Source organism: Neofelis nebulosa, chromosome 3, assembly GCF_028018385.1.
Source record: "Neofelis nebulosa isolate mNeoNeb1 chromosome 3, mNeoNeb1.pri, whole genome shotgun sequence".
Lineage (NCBI taxonomy): Eukaryota > Metazoa > Chordata > Mammalia > Carnivora > Felidae > Neofelis > Neofelis nebulosa.
This window is the reverse complement of record NC_080784.1, coordinates 65,109,623-65,125,397: the sequence shown is the minus strand read 5'-3', so window position 1 is coordinate 65,125,397 and position 15,775 is coordinate 65,109,623. Positions and strand designations below refer to the sequence as shown.

General features: G+C 33.7%; 1 long non-coding RNA gene across 1 annotated transcript in view; it reads right to left on the bottom strand.

The window, feature by feature from the left end:
• Window positions 1-3,042: 3,042 nt before the first annotated feature.
• The window catches only part of LOC131506899 (uncharacterized), a 62,028-nt gene continuing 49,295 nt past the window's right edge, over window positions 3,043-15,775 (bottom strand). The window contains exons 5-6 of the long non-coding RNA XR_009259213.1: window positions 8,205-8,261; window positions 3,043-3,209 (exon numbers count right to left, since the gene is read on the bottom strand). This is a non-coding gene — a long non-coding RNA (uncharacterized LOC131506899). The remainder of the gene's footprint in view (window positions 3,210-8,204; window positions 8,262-15,775) is intronic.

Genomic DNA, 15,775 nt, shown 5'->3' with positions numbered 1-15,775 from the left:
ATATATAGCGACTTGGCAATTTTGGAAAGACCACTGAGTTAAGCACAGCTAAGAAAAAAGGTTCAAACATCTATATAACACAGTAAGCATTGTCCAAAGTTAGGATAAATAAAAATAAAACATTTATCAGGTGGATGGGAACTTAAAATTATTTGATAACAAAAATTGACTCCCATCTTTGAAGTGACTGAAAACCACTGTTTTGTCAGAGAAATATATTTTAATTTAAATAGTTAATCAAATAAAGTGTTGTAACAATTAGATACATATACATACACATGTCTCTATAAACCACACTATTATTGTCATCTTATACCACAGCAAATGTTTGCAAATTAAACTCTGAGAAAAAACAATTGTTTAGTTTCCCCGTAGCCTCTTGAGAAAGAGGACTCCAGGAAACCTAAAAGGCCTCATGGAAAGTCACTGGCACCCAGACCACATAGGGTTTTAAAGATCAAAGTAACATATGCAAACTCCACTGACTTTGGATGTTAAATCAAAACATGAAAGCCTTTTCATTCTTGAAAAACTCTATTGGATTTTGTCAGAGAATTTGTGTAGGAATTGTACTTCTCCTGTTTCTCTGTTTTAATTATTAGAGGTATTTGCATGAAAACAGGGTCTTTATTTTTAAGAGTTCATCTGTTCCTGCTGTGTTTCCCTCACTTGAAGTCATAATCTAGCATAAGATAAATACCAACAGGATGAGATAAACTCTTTAAAAGGCAAAGATTTTGTTTTCATGCAAATGATTCAAATAATGTTTTTGAAGTCAAACATAAGATTGATGGTATGCAAATAACATTGTCTGTAATATTTGTTCTGTATAGTCTAGGATATTTTTTTTTCCAGTCTTTGCTGTACAAAAAAAACTTAGTGTTCAGAGGACATAATAAACATTTTACTTATTAAGAGCCAAGATATATTAGCAAAAAAGTCAGTTATAATGGAAATGCAGCAAAATAGATCAAATATCACTTTAAATAAGGTTCACATCATGTTTAAGCTACACTTTAAATAAAAAAAAAAATGTCAAAATAATTCTATTGTGACTTTGGAAAGTCCCCAAGCCGGACACAGGATCTTTTATAATAATGTGTCATTTCCTCATGCTTTTATTTCTCTAGATTTAAAGGTTTTTTGTGTCTCCTCAATACTATTCTGTCAAATACATTGAGAGATGGTTATTTCTTAGTCCACTGTCCATAGAATTATCTTCAATGTACTGGGTCAAAAAATTTATAATGCATATATACTTAAGAACTATTGCAAAGATTTTAAGGACAGATCTTTCAGTTATAATTTCAAATATTTTATTTCTAAATTATAAAGTATTATTAATATCAATTAATACCTTCACATATGTGATCTTGCTTGGTTTTTCAAAAATCTTTGGAAGAAAAGAGAGAAGAGGTTGTTAAACCATGTTTTAAAGTGAGTGCTAATTAGAGAAGTTAAATTACTTGCTTAAAAGTCATGTGATTATGCAACATTACTTCTGGGTCTAGAAGTCAGGTATTCTGGCTTTCAGACTCAGCATTTATTTATTTATTTTTTTTATTTTTAAAAAAATTTTTTTTAACATTTATTTATTTTTGAGACAGAGAGAGACAGAGCATGAACAGGGGAGGGGCAGAGAGAGAGGGAGACACAGAATCTGAAACAGGCTCCAGGCTCTGAGCGGTCAGCACAGGGCCTGATGTGGGGCTCGAACTCACGGACCGAGAGATCATGACCTGAGCCGAAGTTGGACACTTAACCGACCGAGCCACCCAGGCGCCCCTCAGACTCAGCATTTAACCACCACATTATGCATATGACAAAAGATCCTTGGAATAAATATAAAAAAATGAATTATCAAAGTAACAAAACTATAATGAAATATATATTTTACTATAAAGGTGTCAGAGTTATCATAAGCCTGAATCAAGAAGAAAGACATTAATTGATAGTGAGTTCATTTGTTGTTTTTCGTTTGTTTTTATTTGAGAGAGGGAGAGAGAGACAGAAAATGCAAGTGGGGGAGAGGGGCAGAGGGAAGGGAAGAAAGAGAGAGAGAGAGAGAGACAGAGAGACAGAGAGAGACAGAGAGAGAATCTCAAGCAGGCTCCACACTCAGTGTAGAGTCTGACATAGGGCTCAATCCCACGACCCTGGGATCATGTGAGCCCAAATCAAGAGTTGGATACTCAGCCAATTGAACCACCAAGGTGCCCTGTGAGTTCATTTATTTTGCAAATGATAAGGACAGTTAGTTTATAGCTGGAATAGGGATTTTGAAATTATGGAACAAATACTACTTTAATATAAATGATATTTATATTTGTTTCTATATGTCCTAAAAATACTTCAAGGCATAACATTTAGAAAACATTGGTCTAGAAAGCAGATCATCATGATAGAAAAGCAAATGGGAATATGATTCTGCCTAGTTTGCAAATTAATTCCATATCTAGTAGCTTACAATCACTATCTTTCACTAACGGAATAAACACACACAGGGATATCTTAGAAAACAAGGAAATAGTGTAATATGTTGTATGATTGGTTCCTCAGTCATTTGCTTCTTAAAAATATAGTCAGAATGACAATCTCATTCTCATCCTCTCTCTCCCTCTTCCTCTCTTTCTGTCTCCCATCCTGAGTTTAACTTCCACTAAAGTTTCTGAAATTTAAATACAAAATACTTAAAGGTTATTATGATACATTATTCTAAAATTTTAAAAAAGTGTTGTTATATGGATAGCCTCCTAATGCAGCTAACCAAAATGTCAGTCTTTGGTCAGAGCTTACACAATGCCCAAGTAGTTAGTAGTTTCCTACAATTTCTGTCGAACACATAAAAGATGAGGTAAGTTTTTTTGCTAAGGTGATATCAACATATAATCTATCTCTTCTTATGAAATACATATATACTTCCTACACTTAAAAGAAGTTTGTATATGTGAATGTATCTGTTACCTACAGCTGAGTAACAAATCACCCCAGATTTTACTTGTGCATAACAATAATGATTGTTATTATTTCTCATGACTCTGGTTCTTCTGGTATCTCACCCAGATTCACATAGACAGCTTTCTTCAACTGGAGGGTTATTGAGGGGTAGGCTCAGCTGGAGACCTGGGACAATTGGACGCTTCTCTCCACATGATTTTTCATCCTTAAGGAAGCTAGTCCTAGCATCTTCACATGGTGGCAGCAACATTCTAAAAGGGTAAGTTCCAATGTGTAAATATATATCAAGCTTCTGCTTGCCATATGTTCGCTGATGTCCCATTGACCAAAGCAAATCACCTGGCTAAGCTGGGTGTCAGTGTTGTTGGGGACAATCACTACATGAGGGCATTGCTTGCAAGAGGTATGGTTCATGGAGAGCCAATTTTGTTGCCTATGTACTACAGTGGGGAAAAAATGCTACTTTTAAATAAAACAACCTGTATGTTTAGAAAAAAATATTCTAAAGGAGTGTAAACAGATTATCTGAATGCTTTTACAGTGAGGCAGCTTTTAGGTCAGGGCAAGTCACTATTATACTATTTTGCAATTTATTTTATATTTATAATAAAACATAAAATACTTTATTTACAATAAAAATAAATAGCAAGAACTTTTTAAAGGAAACCCACTGACTTTAATTAGAAGGAGGAAAATATAATTATTATTGAGCAATCATTATGCACTTGGTACTTAATCAAGTGGAGTATATATATTCTCACTTATTCTAATAGACAACACTGAAAAATTTTTTGTTAAATTTAATTTGTTAATGAAAATTATAATCTTGAATGCTCACTTATTAAGTATTGTGCCCAAGTATTTTCATTATTTTGACTAATATTCTGAAGACATTAGTTCTAAATTAAACCAACTGTAGTTTAATGAGACATTCACACTCTTTTCCTTATAGTTCTGGCTTCAGCAGCACATATACTGAATTTGGAACACATGCTTTCTTTCCTTATAATAAAATCACTTAGGATTTGAACCAATCCTTTACTGCTACTCTTGAGTAACAGAGACCCAGAATAACATTGGCTTCAACAAGACAGGAGTTAATCTCTTTCTCAAGGAGAAGGTTGGACATAGGCAGTTCAGGGTTGAGCTCTCCTGCTCTGAGGCTTAGGTACCCAGGTTCTTCAAGCTTATCATTACCATCCCTACAGTATAGCTTGCTGCAGTGGAAGCTGGGAAATGCTGACTAGCCTTTTTCCTTAGTGTTTATTCACTCTTTCTGTGGACAGAATGGACACTGGATATCAGGGGACATGGGCAACCTTTGCTTTACCTTATAAGCAATGACCTTATATGCTTTACCTTGTATGCCCAATCTCTGGGGTCAGAGATTATTATCCCTAATAGTACCCTTAAAATGGATGATTTCTCTGAGTGATACTAATTAACCTATAATTAGGATAAAAACACTTGGCCTTATTAGAACTCTATTCTAAACATCATGTTTCACGCTATCGAGAAAGTTGGTGCATTTGCAACTACAGAACTAGCTATGTTGAATTGTTATAATAGGCACAGTCACTATTACTCACTGAAATTCACATGAACAGGCAAGAAGCATCAAGTAGAAAGTCAGACAAGCAATGTCTCAGGGAATGAAAATGCACTAAGACGGTTGGGGAGGGGCTAATAGGCAACAGGGGTTGGCTTAGAAAGGAAAGTGCTAGGGGTGCCTGAGTGGCTCAGTCAGTTAAGCATCCCACTTACGCTCAGGTCATGATCTCAAGAGTTCATGAGTTTGAGCCCTGCTTTGGGCTCTGTGCTGACAGCTCAGAGCGTGGAGCCTGCTTCAGATTCTGTATCTCCCTCTCTCTCTGTCCCTCCCCCACTTATGCTCTGTTTCTCTCTCTTTCTCAAAAATAAATAAAACATTAAAAAAATTTAAAAATATAAAGAAAGGAAAATGCTCCCTTAGACTGGTGAATTATAAGGAAAAATTTTTAAAAAAAGGAGAAAGGAAATTTTCTAGTAAATTAAAACTAAGGGAAAATGTTATTACTCTACCTTTGTGGTAAAGGTGGTTCATTGGTTTTAGATATTCATTTCACATTGACTAAATGACCACATGATTTATTAACTTTTCATACCACCTTTCTCATACATTTATTCAGAAATCCCTACAAATATATACATATTGGGTTCTCCTTGACACTGTAACCAGCTCTAGCTCAAGACCATCATTCTTCTGAGCATCCAGAATATACCAGCGCCACTAAAGGAGAAGAGCTGGACCTGACCCACATCATGTCAAGGGTCTGCCTCAGGGAAGGAAGCCAAAGAATTCTAAAAGGTTAAGGTAGACCACATTTTCAAAAAACACCTGCCACAAATTACAATTGTAGCATTTCCTCAATTCATTTTAGGCACTTCCAAACTTTCTCAGGTAAATTTGATTTATTCAGTCACTTCATTGGATCACACTGGTTTTACCATGGAAACTACTTCAATTATTCAAATGTTATCCATAGCTTTATGAATGCTGAACACTAGTCTCTGTCTAAATAACATCATTCAGCCAGTTAGTGACATAACCAGCCCCTGAATGAAAGAAATTTAGCTGCTGACTCCAGACCCATGCAATGACTGATTCTAAAGAAAATGCTTAGTTTCCACTGTAAATCTCAGTTCTTCTGTCAACTACGATGACTGAAACTCTTGTATGTTTCTTCAAAACAGCCCTGCCACACTCCCTGTTGTGCTGATTGTTCCAAATTAGAGATCTGCTGCTTCCCTGTGGGCATCCTGTAGGAACATATAGATTTTCTATTGAGCTGCGAGGGCTTCACATCAGTTTTACACAGTAGCCAATTTAAGCAGATTGGAGCATTATATGCAATCCTACTGCATAGTCAGCATTGGAATTGTCTTACTAGGATGCATATGATTAGGAAGAAGTCCTATCCCCTGTCACACACAGTGAACCAGTGTGACCTGCCAGAAAGAGCACAGGCTGAGGAGCTTACTGTGGCCTGACTGTTCTAACTCTCACTTCTCCCATCTATAAAACTAGGAGGATAATGCCTAACTTTCGTGATCACATGAATTAGTGAGAACACATGTAAAATACCTACCTGAGATAGGTATCTGAGTTAGAATACTACTCCTCATTTATTATTACAAAAAGGGAAAGATCCTTGGTTTAGAGAATGTCGAAAATCAAACATTTTTCTTCAATACTAATATTCAAAATTGAAACCTGTTAAGGCTGTCAGTGATCCTGATATTATGGGCCCTCTTGTATAATTAAAAGTAAAATCAATGATAAAGAATAGTTTTAGGAACTTTAACAGATTTCTGACTTTTTTCATCAGGATTACTTTTTTTCTTCTCAAGAAATGTCAATATTCAAAATCTCTTGCCTGAAGCACATTTTTAATTTGCCTTAGGATAATCCAGCACTATTTGAAATGTGCTTTAATCACTTTCTCTCAAAAGCATCCATTCCTTTCTGATCTTTTTACTAAAGATTTCAAAAGAAAGAAAGAAAGAAAGAAAGAAAGAAAGAAAGAAAGAAAGAAAGAAAGAAAGAAAGAAAAAGAAAAAAAAGCCTGAGAAATTTATTACTATGAAAACCTGAGCTAGTGCCTAAAATAGAAACCAAAGTGTAAATGTCTGTATTGAATATATTGAGTATTCCTATTGGAGCCCTGTGGCAAATATTTAAATTTCATGATATGAAAATTAAATAGAAATGTATCTAAAAGCAGACTGGGGTAGTGTAAAGAGCCGAGGCTTGGAACTGGAGAACCCAAGTAGGATTTATTCATTAATTCTAAAAATATTTACAGAGTGCTTGCATTATGCTAGACAATCTAAATATTATGGTGAGCATGACTGTATTTCCTGCCTTTATGTGTTCTATGTCTTATGGAGAAGATAGTATACATACAATTGTGAGGTGTTAAAACAAAAGTAAAATGGATTGTCAATTTATAATAGATGTACCAAAATGATTGTAAGGAATCAAGGAAATCCTTCTGAAGAAGTGTTTTCTAAACTAAGACCTGAATATTGAGAAATGATGAAGAATGGAGAGTGGAGACAGCAGATGAAGCAGAATGGAAAGGTAAATGTTTTTTTCTACAGAACAGTGTTTCATAAGGAAGTGACATGAGCATATTGGCACTTTAAACTATGCTTTTGACTGCAGAGTGAAGCACAGTTCAAAGGCAACAAGGGTGGATGTAAGGAGATCCATTAAGAGCGTCTTGCAGTGGAACAGGTAAGGTATAAGCTAGGTGACAGCCATGTAGATAAAGAATGGTTGGCCCTTTGCAATGCTAAAATTGACTTCTGTAGAGGACTTGATTCTTCATCAATCAGAATGAAGAGGATGAACAACAGGCCAAATATGATGTCCAGAACTAAGACTAAGGGGTTGAGTGGACAAAGATGCAGTTTACTAATCTAGAAAACACAGAATAATGGAAAGCTTGAGGTTGAAGATGATAAGATGCCTTCAAAATACTCAAGGGAAGATGTCCAGTAGGCAGTTAGTTATACAGGTTTGGTTTTCGCTCAGGAGTCTGGGCTGAGAAAAATCTCAAAAAGTTCTTACAAGACTCCATGGCACGTAGTCAACATTCAATAAGTTCACCTATGTTTATTAGTAATAGTATTATGAGTTCTATCACTATCAGTGTATAGAAATGTAACCATTACCAATACGCAGAAGACTCCAAGAGAACCAAAGCCAATCAGTCATAAAGCTCTTTTACTCATTTTGAAATGGTGGTAAATTTATACTTGATGAAAATATAAACATAACCCACTTTATTTTAAATAAGCAAAAATGCTATCTTCATATGCCTCTGAAGGAAACATCAGTACTGAGGCTAATGCTCATCTTGGACTCCAAGTCAAAAGTTCCATTAATCGCTCAACCTCTGGTAACATACTTTTTCCCCTGTGGTTAATCAGTTGCTTTTCAAAGTTTATCAGGCCTTTGCTTAAATCTCCTCCAATAATGGAAAGTGAGATCATCAACCTTGGAGAATAAGAGTTTTCTATCATTTTTCCCTCAGAGAATACTTACTTACACAAACACCATTAAACAAACAAACAAACAAACAAACAAGTCTTTGTAGAAGTTCAGGAGTCCCGCAAAGGAGTTTCAGCACACTCTTGAAGAAAAAACAAATTCAGGATTAGATGCATTGAAGAGAATAAGAGGAACAGTTTCACTTTACCTGTGCCACCCTTCCCTTAAGGCAGCATAACATAGACACCAAAGCCATATCAGGAAACTACAAGAAAAGAAAACCAAAGGTTATATCACTACTGAATACAGATGCAAAAATTCCCAACCAAATTCTACCAAATGAACTCGACAGTACTTTAATAGGATCATACACCATGATCAAATGGGATTTACCTCTGGGATTCAAAGATGTACAACATCTGTAAATCAATCAGTGTGATATATTATATATAATATGAACTATTATATATAATATGAACTATTATGTATAATATGAACTATTATGTATAATATGAACTATTATGTACAATATGAGCTATTATGTATAATATGAACTATTATATAAAATATGAACTTTTATGTATAATATGAACTATTATATATAATATGAACCATTACATATAATATGAAATATTGTATAATATGAAATATTGCATATAATAAGAAATATGATATATCATAAGAAATATATCACAAGAAATATGATATTTTATATGAAATATAGTATGAAATATGATATATCATATGAAAGAGGATATATCATATGAAATATATGAAATAGGATATAGCATATGAAATATGATATATGAGAAAGGATATATCCTATGAAATAGGATATATCATATGAAAAAAGTATACATCAGATGAAATAGGGTATACCAGATGAAATCTCATATGAAATATGATATGCCATATGAAATATGATATACCACATGAAATATGATACATAATATGAAATATGTTATATCATATGAAATATGAAGACGAAAGACATAAGTTATTCAGTTATGTTTCATTTGTATACCTCCTTAGATATACGAACAACAGTGACCACAAAATAAGAGGAGACAATGTAGATGCATGTTTTCTCAGACAGGGTGTTTTGCCCAAAGCTAGATTCTCACGCATTTTCTCGTCCTCTCTTTACCTACCCTGTCTTCTGTTCTCATCTAATCCCACAGTTTAAAACTGTATTTAGTTGGATGTCTTTGAATTTTCTCTACCAGATGCTTCTAACTTCCCTGAGCTACAGACTCTAGACAGACACTGTCACTCTTACTTAGATCTTACTGGAAACCACATCCTAGACATGTCCTCATGCCAATTCCCAGGCTTTCCTCCTGATTTCTCTGTAGCTCTCACAGAAAGAAAGAACAATGAGATTAAAGCCCAAGTCTTCATGGAAAGCCTTCCAAGCCCTTCTCTGTATCCTATGACCTGCATGTGTTCCCAGTGCTAGAGGGCCTGAACCAATGCCAGGATATGAAATATTATATGTAATAAGAAATATTATATATAATAAGAAATATTATATATAATAATAAGTATTACATGTAATAAGAAATATTTATAATATGAAATATGCATACTATGAAATATTATACATACTATGAAATAATATATATATGGAGACATAAGACATAAGTTATTCAGTTATATTTCATTTGTATACCTCCTTAGATATGCAAACAACAGCAACCACAAAATAAGAGGAGACAATGTAGATGCATGTTTTCACAGACAGACTAGTTTGCCCAAAGCTAGATTCTCACAGATTTTCTCATCCGTTCTTTACCTACCCTGTGTTCTGTTCTCATTTAATCCCATGGTTTAAAAACCGTATTTAGTTGGATGTCTTCTGAGTTTTCTCTATCAGGTCCTTCTAACTCCCCTGAGCTACAGACTCTAGACGGACACTGTCACTCTTACATAGATCTTACTGGACACCGCATCCTACACATGTCCTCACACCAGTCCCCAGGGCCAGTGGCCCTTTGCTTTCCTCCTGATTTCTCTGTAGCTCTCACAGAAAGAGATAACAATATGAAATATTAAACATAATATGCAATATTATACATGTTATGAAATATTATACACAAGAAATATTATATACAATATGAAATATTTATGCAATATGAAATATTATATATAATATGAAATATTGTATATAATATGAATATACCCCATTAATAAACGAAAGATATAAATCATATGATCATCTGAATAGATTCAAAAAAATATTTGACAAAATTCAACATTCTTTCATGATAAAACTCAACAAATTGGTTGTAGAAGGAACATACCTCAACATAGTAAAAGCTATATATGAAAATTTCACAGTTAACATCATACTCAGTGGTAAAAGTTGAAAGCTTTTTCTCTCATTTCAGGAACAATGCAAGGGTGCACACTCTCACTACTTTTATTCAGTATAATACTGGAATCTCTGGCCAGAGCAATTAGTCAAGAAAAAAAAAAACAGGTAAAAGGAATACAAATCAAAATGGAAAAAGAAAAACCATCTCTGTTTACAGATGACATGATCTTATATATAGAAAATTCTAAAGACTCCACCAAAAAAATTGTTAGAACTAATAAATTTAGTAAAGTTTCAGGATACAAACCAACATACAGAAATTAGTTGCATTTCCATACACTAAACAGTGAAATATCTGAAAAAGAGATAATAAATAAAATATACAATAAAAACAATAAAATAGTTAAGAATAAATTTAACCAAGGAAGTGAAATATCTGTATACTGAAAACTATAAGACTTTGATAAAAGAAATTAAAGAAGACACAAATAAATAGATATCCTATACTCAAGTATCAAATGAGTTAATATTGTTAAAATGTCCATACTGTTCAAAGACATTTGTAGATTTAATGCAATCTCTACCAAGATTCTTATGGCAGTTTTTATAAACATAGAGAAAAATTCTAAAATTTGTATGAAACCATAAAAGACCTTGAAACCAAATCAATCCTGAAGGAAAAAAAAAAAGGAAGCTAGAGGCATCAGACTTCCTAATTTTAAGCTATTATTACAAAGATACAGTGATCAAGACAATATGGTACTGGCATAAAAACAGACACATAGGTCAATGGAACAGAACTGAGAGCCCAGTAATAAACCCACTGTATATGGTCAACAAATATTTGACAAGAGAGCCAAGAAGATTTGTTGAGTAAAAGAGAGTCTCTTCAATAATTAGTTTTGGTGTGTTTGGATATTCATATCCAAAAGAATAAAATTGGACCCCTATCTTACATCACTTAAAAATTTATCTTGAAATGGACTGAAGATTTGAATATAAGATCTGAAACCATAAAACTCCTAGAAGAAAACACAAGGAAAATCTTCTTGACATTGGTCTTGAAAACAGTTTTTTGGTTATGACACCAAAAGCACAAACAACAAAATAAAAAAGAAATATGTGGGGTTACATCTAATTAAAAGTTTCTATAAGCAAAAGAAACAATCAACAAAATGAAAAGGCAACCTATGGAATAGGAGAAAATATTTGCAAGCCATCTCTCTGATAAGGTGTTAATATCCAAAATATATAGGGAACTCATACATCTCAACAACAACAGCAGCAACAGCAAAACAACAACAAATAATCCAATTTAAAAATGTGCAAAGGACCTGAATAGAAGACATACAGATGGCCAACAGGTACATGAAAAGATGATCAACACCACTAATAATTAGGAAAATGCAAATCAAAACCACAATGAGATATTACCTCACACCTGTTAGAATGGTTATCATCCAAAGTATAAGAAATAACAAGTGTTGGTGAGAGTGTAGTGAAAAGAGAACTCTTGTGCACTGTTGGTGGGAATGTAAACTCGTATAGCCATTATGGAAAATAGCCATGAAGTTTCCTCAAAAAATTAAAAATAGACCTACTACATGATCCAGCAATCCCACTTCTGGGTATATATCAAAAGGAATTAAATCATTATCTTGCAAGGATATCTGCACCCTCATATTCATTGCAACCTTAGTCACAATAGTCAAGAAATGGAACCTAAGTGTTCATCAATGCTTATCAATGGATTAATGAATAAAGAAAATGTGATATATATATCTACATATATATACACACACATATATAGGTATATAGGTATATATATGTGTGTATATAGATATATATATATAGATATATATATATATATAGGTATATATAGGTATATATGGGAATATTTATATATGGGTATATATATATATATACACCTATATATATACACACACACACACACACACACACACACACACCCTAAAAAGAAGGAAATCTTGCCATTTGTAACAATATGGATGGACCTCGTGGGCATTATGCTAAGTAAAATAAATCAGACAGAAAAAGACAAATACTGTATAATCTCATATATGTGTAAAATCCAAAAAACATTGAACTCATAGAAACAGAATAGAATGGTGGTTGCCAGGGGCTGGATGGGAAGGGATGGAGACACATTGTCCAAAAGGTATAAACCTCTAGTTGTAAAGCGAATATGTTCTGGGGATCTAGTGTGCACTATGGTGACTAGAGTTAACAATACCGTATTATATACCTTAAAGTTGCTAAGAGATTAGATCTTAAATGTTAAGTACACACACGCTCAAATGATAATTATGTGAGGTGATAGATGTGTGAACTAACCTTATTATGGTAATCACTTTGCAATAAATGCATGTATCAAATCATCATGTTGAACACCTTAAATTCACACAAGATTGTATGTTAACTATATTTCAATAAAGCTGGAAAAATAAGATAAAAACCTTTTCCATTAATGACAGCCATAAAATGGCAAAAAAAAAAAAATCTTAATTTCCCAAAAGACACAGAATCAAGTGCAATGTATGCAAACACCTGGGAAGGTTAGTTACTATAGCTAGGGCTAAACTGAGTATAATTTTCTAAGATCAGTGACATCATAATACCAAAATTTGTGCCATCTCTTTAGACACTGAGAGTTAGATATACATAGAAATATATCTAAACCACGGGCATAAAGTGACATGAAGGATTTCAGTTTCCATTTACTTTCTGTTGTTGGAGTTTGTATTTCCTTTCCTATGAGCTAAACTCCATTTCCAATAATCTTGTGTTAGTAGTGCTAGCAGGAGGACTGAGTAGATCATACCAGCCCCATATTTCAGACATTGTCCACAATATTAGGAGAAGAGATAACCAACAAACACAATAATCCTGGAACTAATGACCCAGGGGACTTGTGAAGTGTGCTGACATAGGGTTACATTGTAATGAGATCATTTAGAAAAACTGATGCTCTGGGTATCAGCCTTTTGTTTGCTCCACAAAATAAGACCCTCAGCAGAAATTTCTGGATTGGAGCATAGATTAGATTCTTAATTCAATGAAGAATTTCTTACCTCCCAAATAGCAGGACCAAGTATTTTTAATATTTAAAAATTTTAGCATTTAAAAGTAAACATTTTATATTTATTTTTTGTCATCAATTATAGTTGATAATCTTATTTTCATCATCCATCATTTATATAGCTAACTTACAAAAATCATATTTGGTCTTTGGTAAAAAAGCTGGCATTTTTAAATGCTCTGCCATAAAATTCAGTATTTGATATGCATTTTTCCATTAGTTCTGCCCTAACAACATGAGTTTCCTACAAAGGGATTCCATATCACTTGTAAAAAACTTTGAACTATTAGAAACACTGTAGTATAACTTTTTTTTTTTTACCATACAGCATCTAACCCGCTTCGTATGATAATAATTTGATACATTTTATTTGAAGACCTACTAATGTCCATCATTAGTCCCCACGGACTGCACAGGACTACCCACTCTCCTCAACCTGTTACCAAGAGTGGACATATGACCCAGACTTGGACAAGTAAAGCATAACATTTCTCTAAGCACAGGGATTAGCTTAAGAATGGCCACATGACAAAATCAGATTCAGTAAATTTAGCTCTGGAATATGTGTGGACCTATCTACTGGGGAAAGAAAGCAAGTTCTCTTTTATGTCTTCAGTACATGAAAACATAATACTGGTGGCAGCTAGGATTGTCCCTACATACAAAGAAATGTGATCCTGATGATCTCTAGAGCCTCTGGATCAAGCTGTCCCTCATACTATCCCTGGACTTTTTCATCCCATAAGTCAATATTTTACTACTATGCTTTCTGCTTAAACCAGTAAGTACTTTCTTTCTTTTATAACTAGAAGAACATTAACTGATACTATGTAATTTAATCTTAAGAGAGACATATGAAGAAACTTCAGAAAGCAAAACAAATTCAGTATGTTCCTTTGCTGTGAAAAAAAAAAAATGCAGCCCCTAAACTCTTGGATAGAAGAACACAACCCTCATTTACAGAAAATATAATTTCTGCACACATTTCTTTGGGAATCAATGATAGATAATAGATAGATACATAGATACATAGATAGATAGATAGATCAATAATTCACTGGCTATCTGCCTGGATTGCCAGATCTGTGGCAATCCTGATTTCTTCTGGGTTTTGGAAAGCCTTATTTCAAATCTTAGCTCTACCTCTGCTAAGCCTCAGTTTCCTCACATGTGAAATAAACACAATAAAAATAGAACCTATCTCATAAGCTTTCATGAGATTAAAGAAGATAGTGCTTCTAGAACTCTGTAAAATGAGTGTTCAGTAAACATTAGCTGTTAGCTATTATTCATAGATGGCATTAAGGTAAGGATACATTTATATTCATTGAAGCTAAAGCAGAATGGAAAGTTAAGTCATGAGTAGGCAAATTTCTGTTAGACTTCTGGTCTTGTATCATTCTGCTTGGACAAAGAGACAAATCTTGCTAGATATATGTAAGTTTTTAAAAAATTTAAATATACTTTAATTCCAGTGTAGGTGTGTATCTGGCCTTAAATATTTGCATTTGTTATTACCTCTACAGAAATGAATTACTTCTAGCATTTGGTCAAACTAAGAATGACTATAAATTTTGGGGCATTCTGGTAAGTTTCCATTTTCTCTTTAATTTCATTTATTTGGTGTATTAAATAGCCAGCCTCTACCTGTAGAAAGATTGAATTTTTTCCTATTGAGAAGGGAAAGATAGCAATGACACCATTTGCCAGTTTAGTGGGAGCTAGTATCTTGGCACAGCCAAAGAGTAGATGGTTTAGAATGTGGGTCTTCTTGCTGTTGCTCTGAATAATTTCACCACCAACCTAATAGTGACTATAAAATAAAACAAACAACTCTACACATCCTACTTATCTCATGTATGAGCCCATAGTCATTATAACTCATTGTAGAGTCAGATCTAAGAAAAAGCTAATTGATACTTTAAAAAAGATGTATACAAAATAAAATCAAACTCCATTATGACATTTTAACATGAACCATCCATTATTAAACTCCTTAGATTTTTAACAAATTCAATAAAGTTATCTCTAGCACAAAAGCACTCTCAACTCTCATCAGGTCAACTTCCACTTTAAGGCAATTTTTAATTGAGGGAGCATTTAAATCCAGATGATACAAAAGGAAAAGATTCCCATTTGACACATTAGCATAGAGATGGAGGCTTAAAGTTTTGATGGTTGCAGTCCTAAGAACTACATGAATTACATGAACTATAATAAAAATAAAAACTGAATAAAAGTGGGAGGAGACAAGATGGCAGAACAGCATGGAAGATTTTTGTGTGTCTTGCATCCAGGAAATACAGCCAGACCAACAGTAAACCATCCTGCACACCTAGAAAACTGACTGGAGGATAAACAC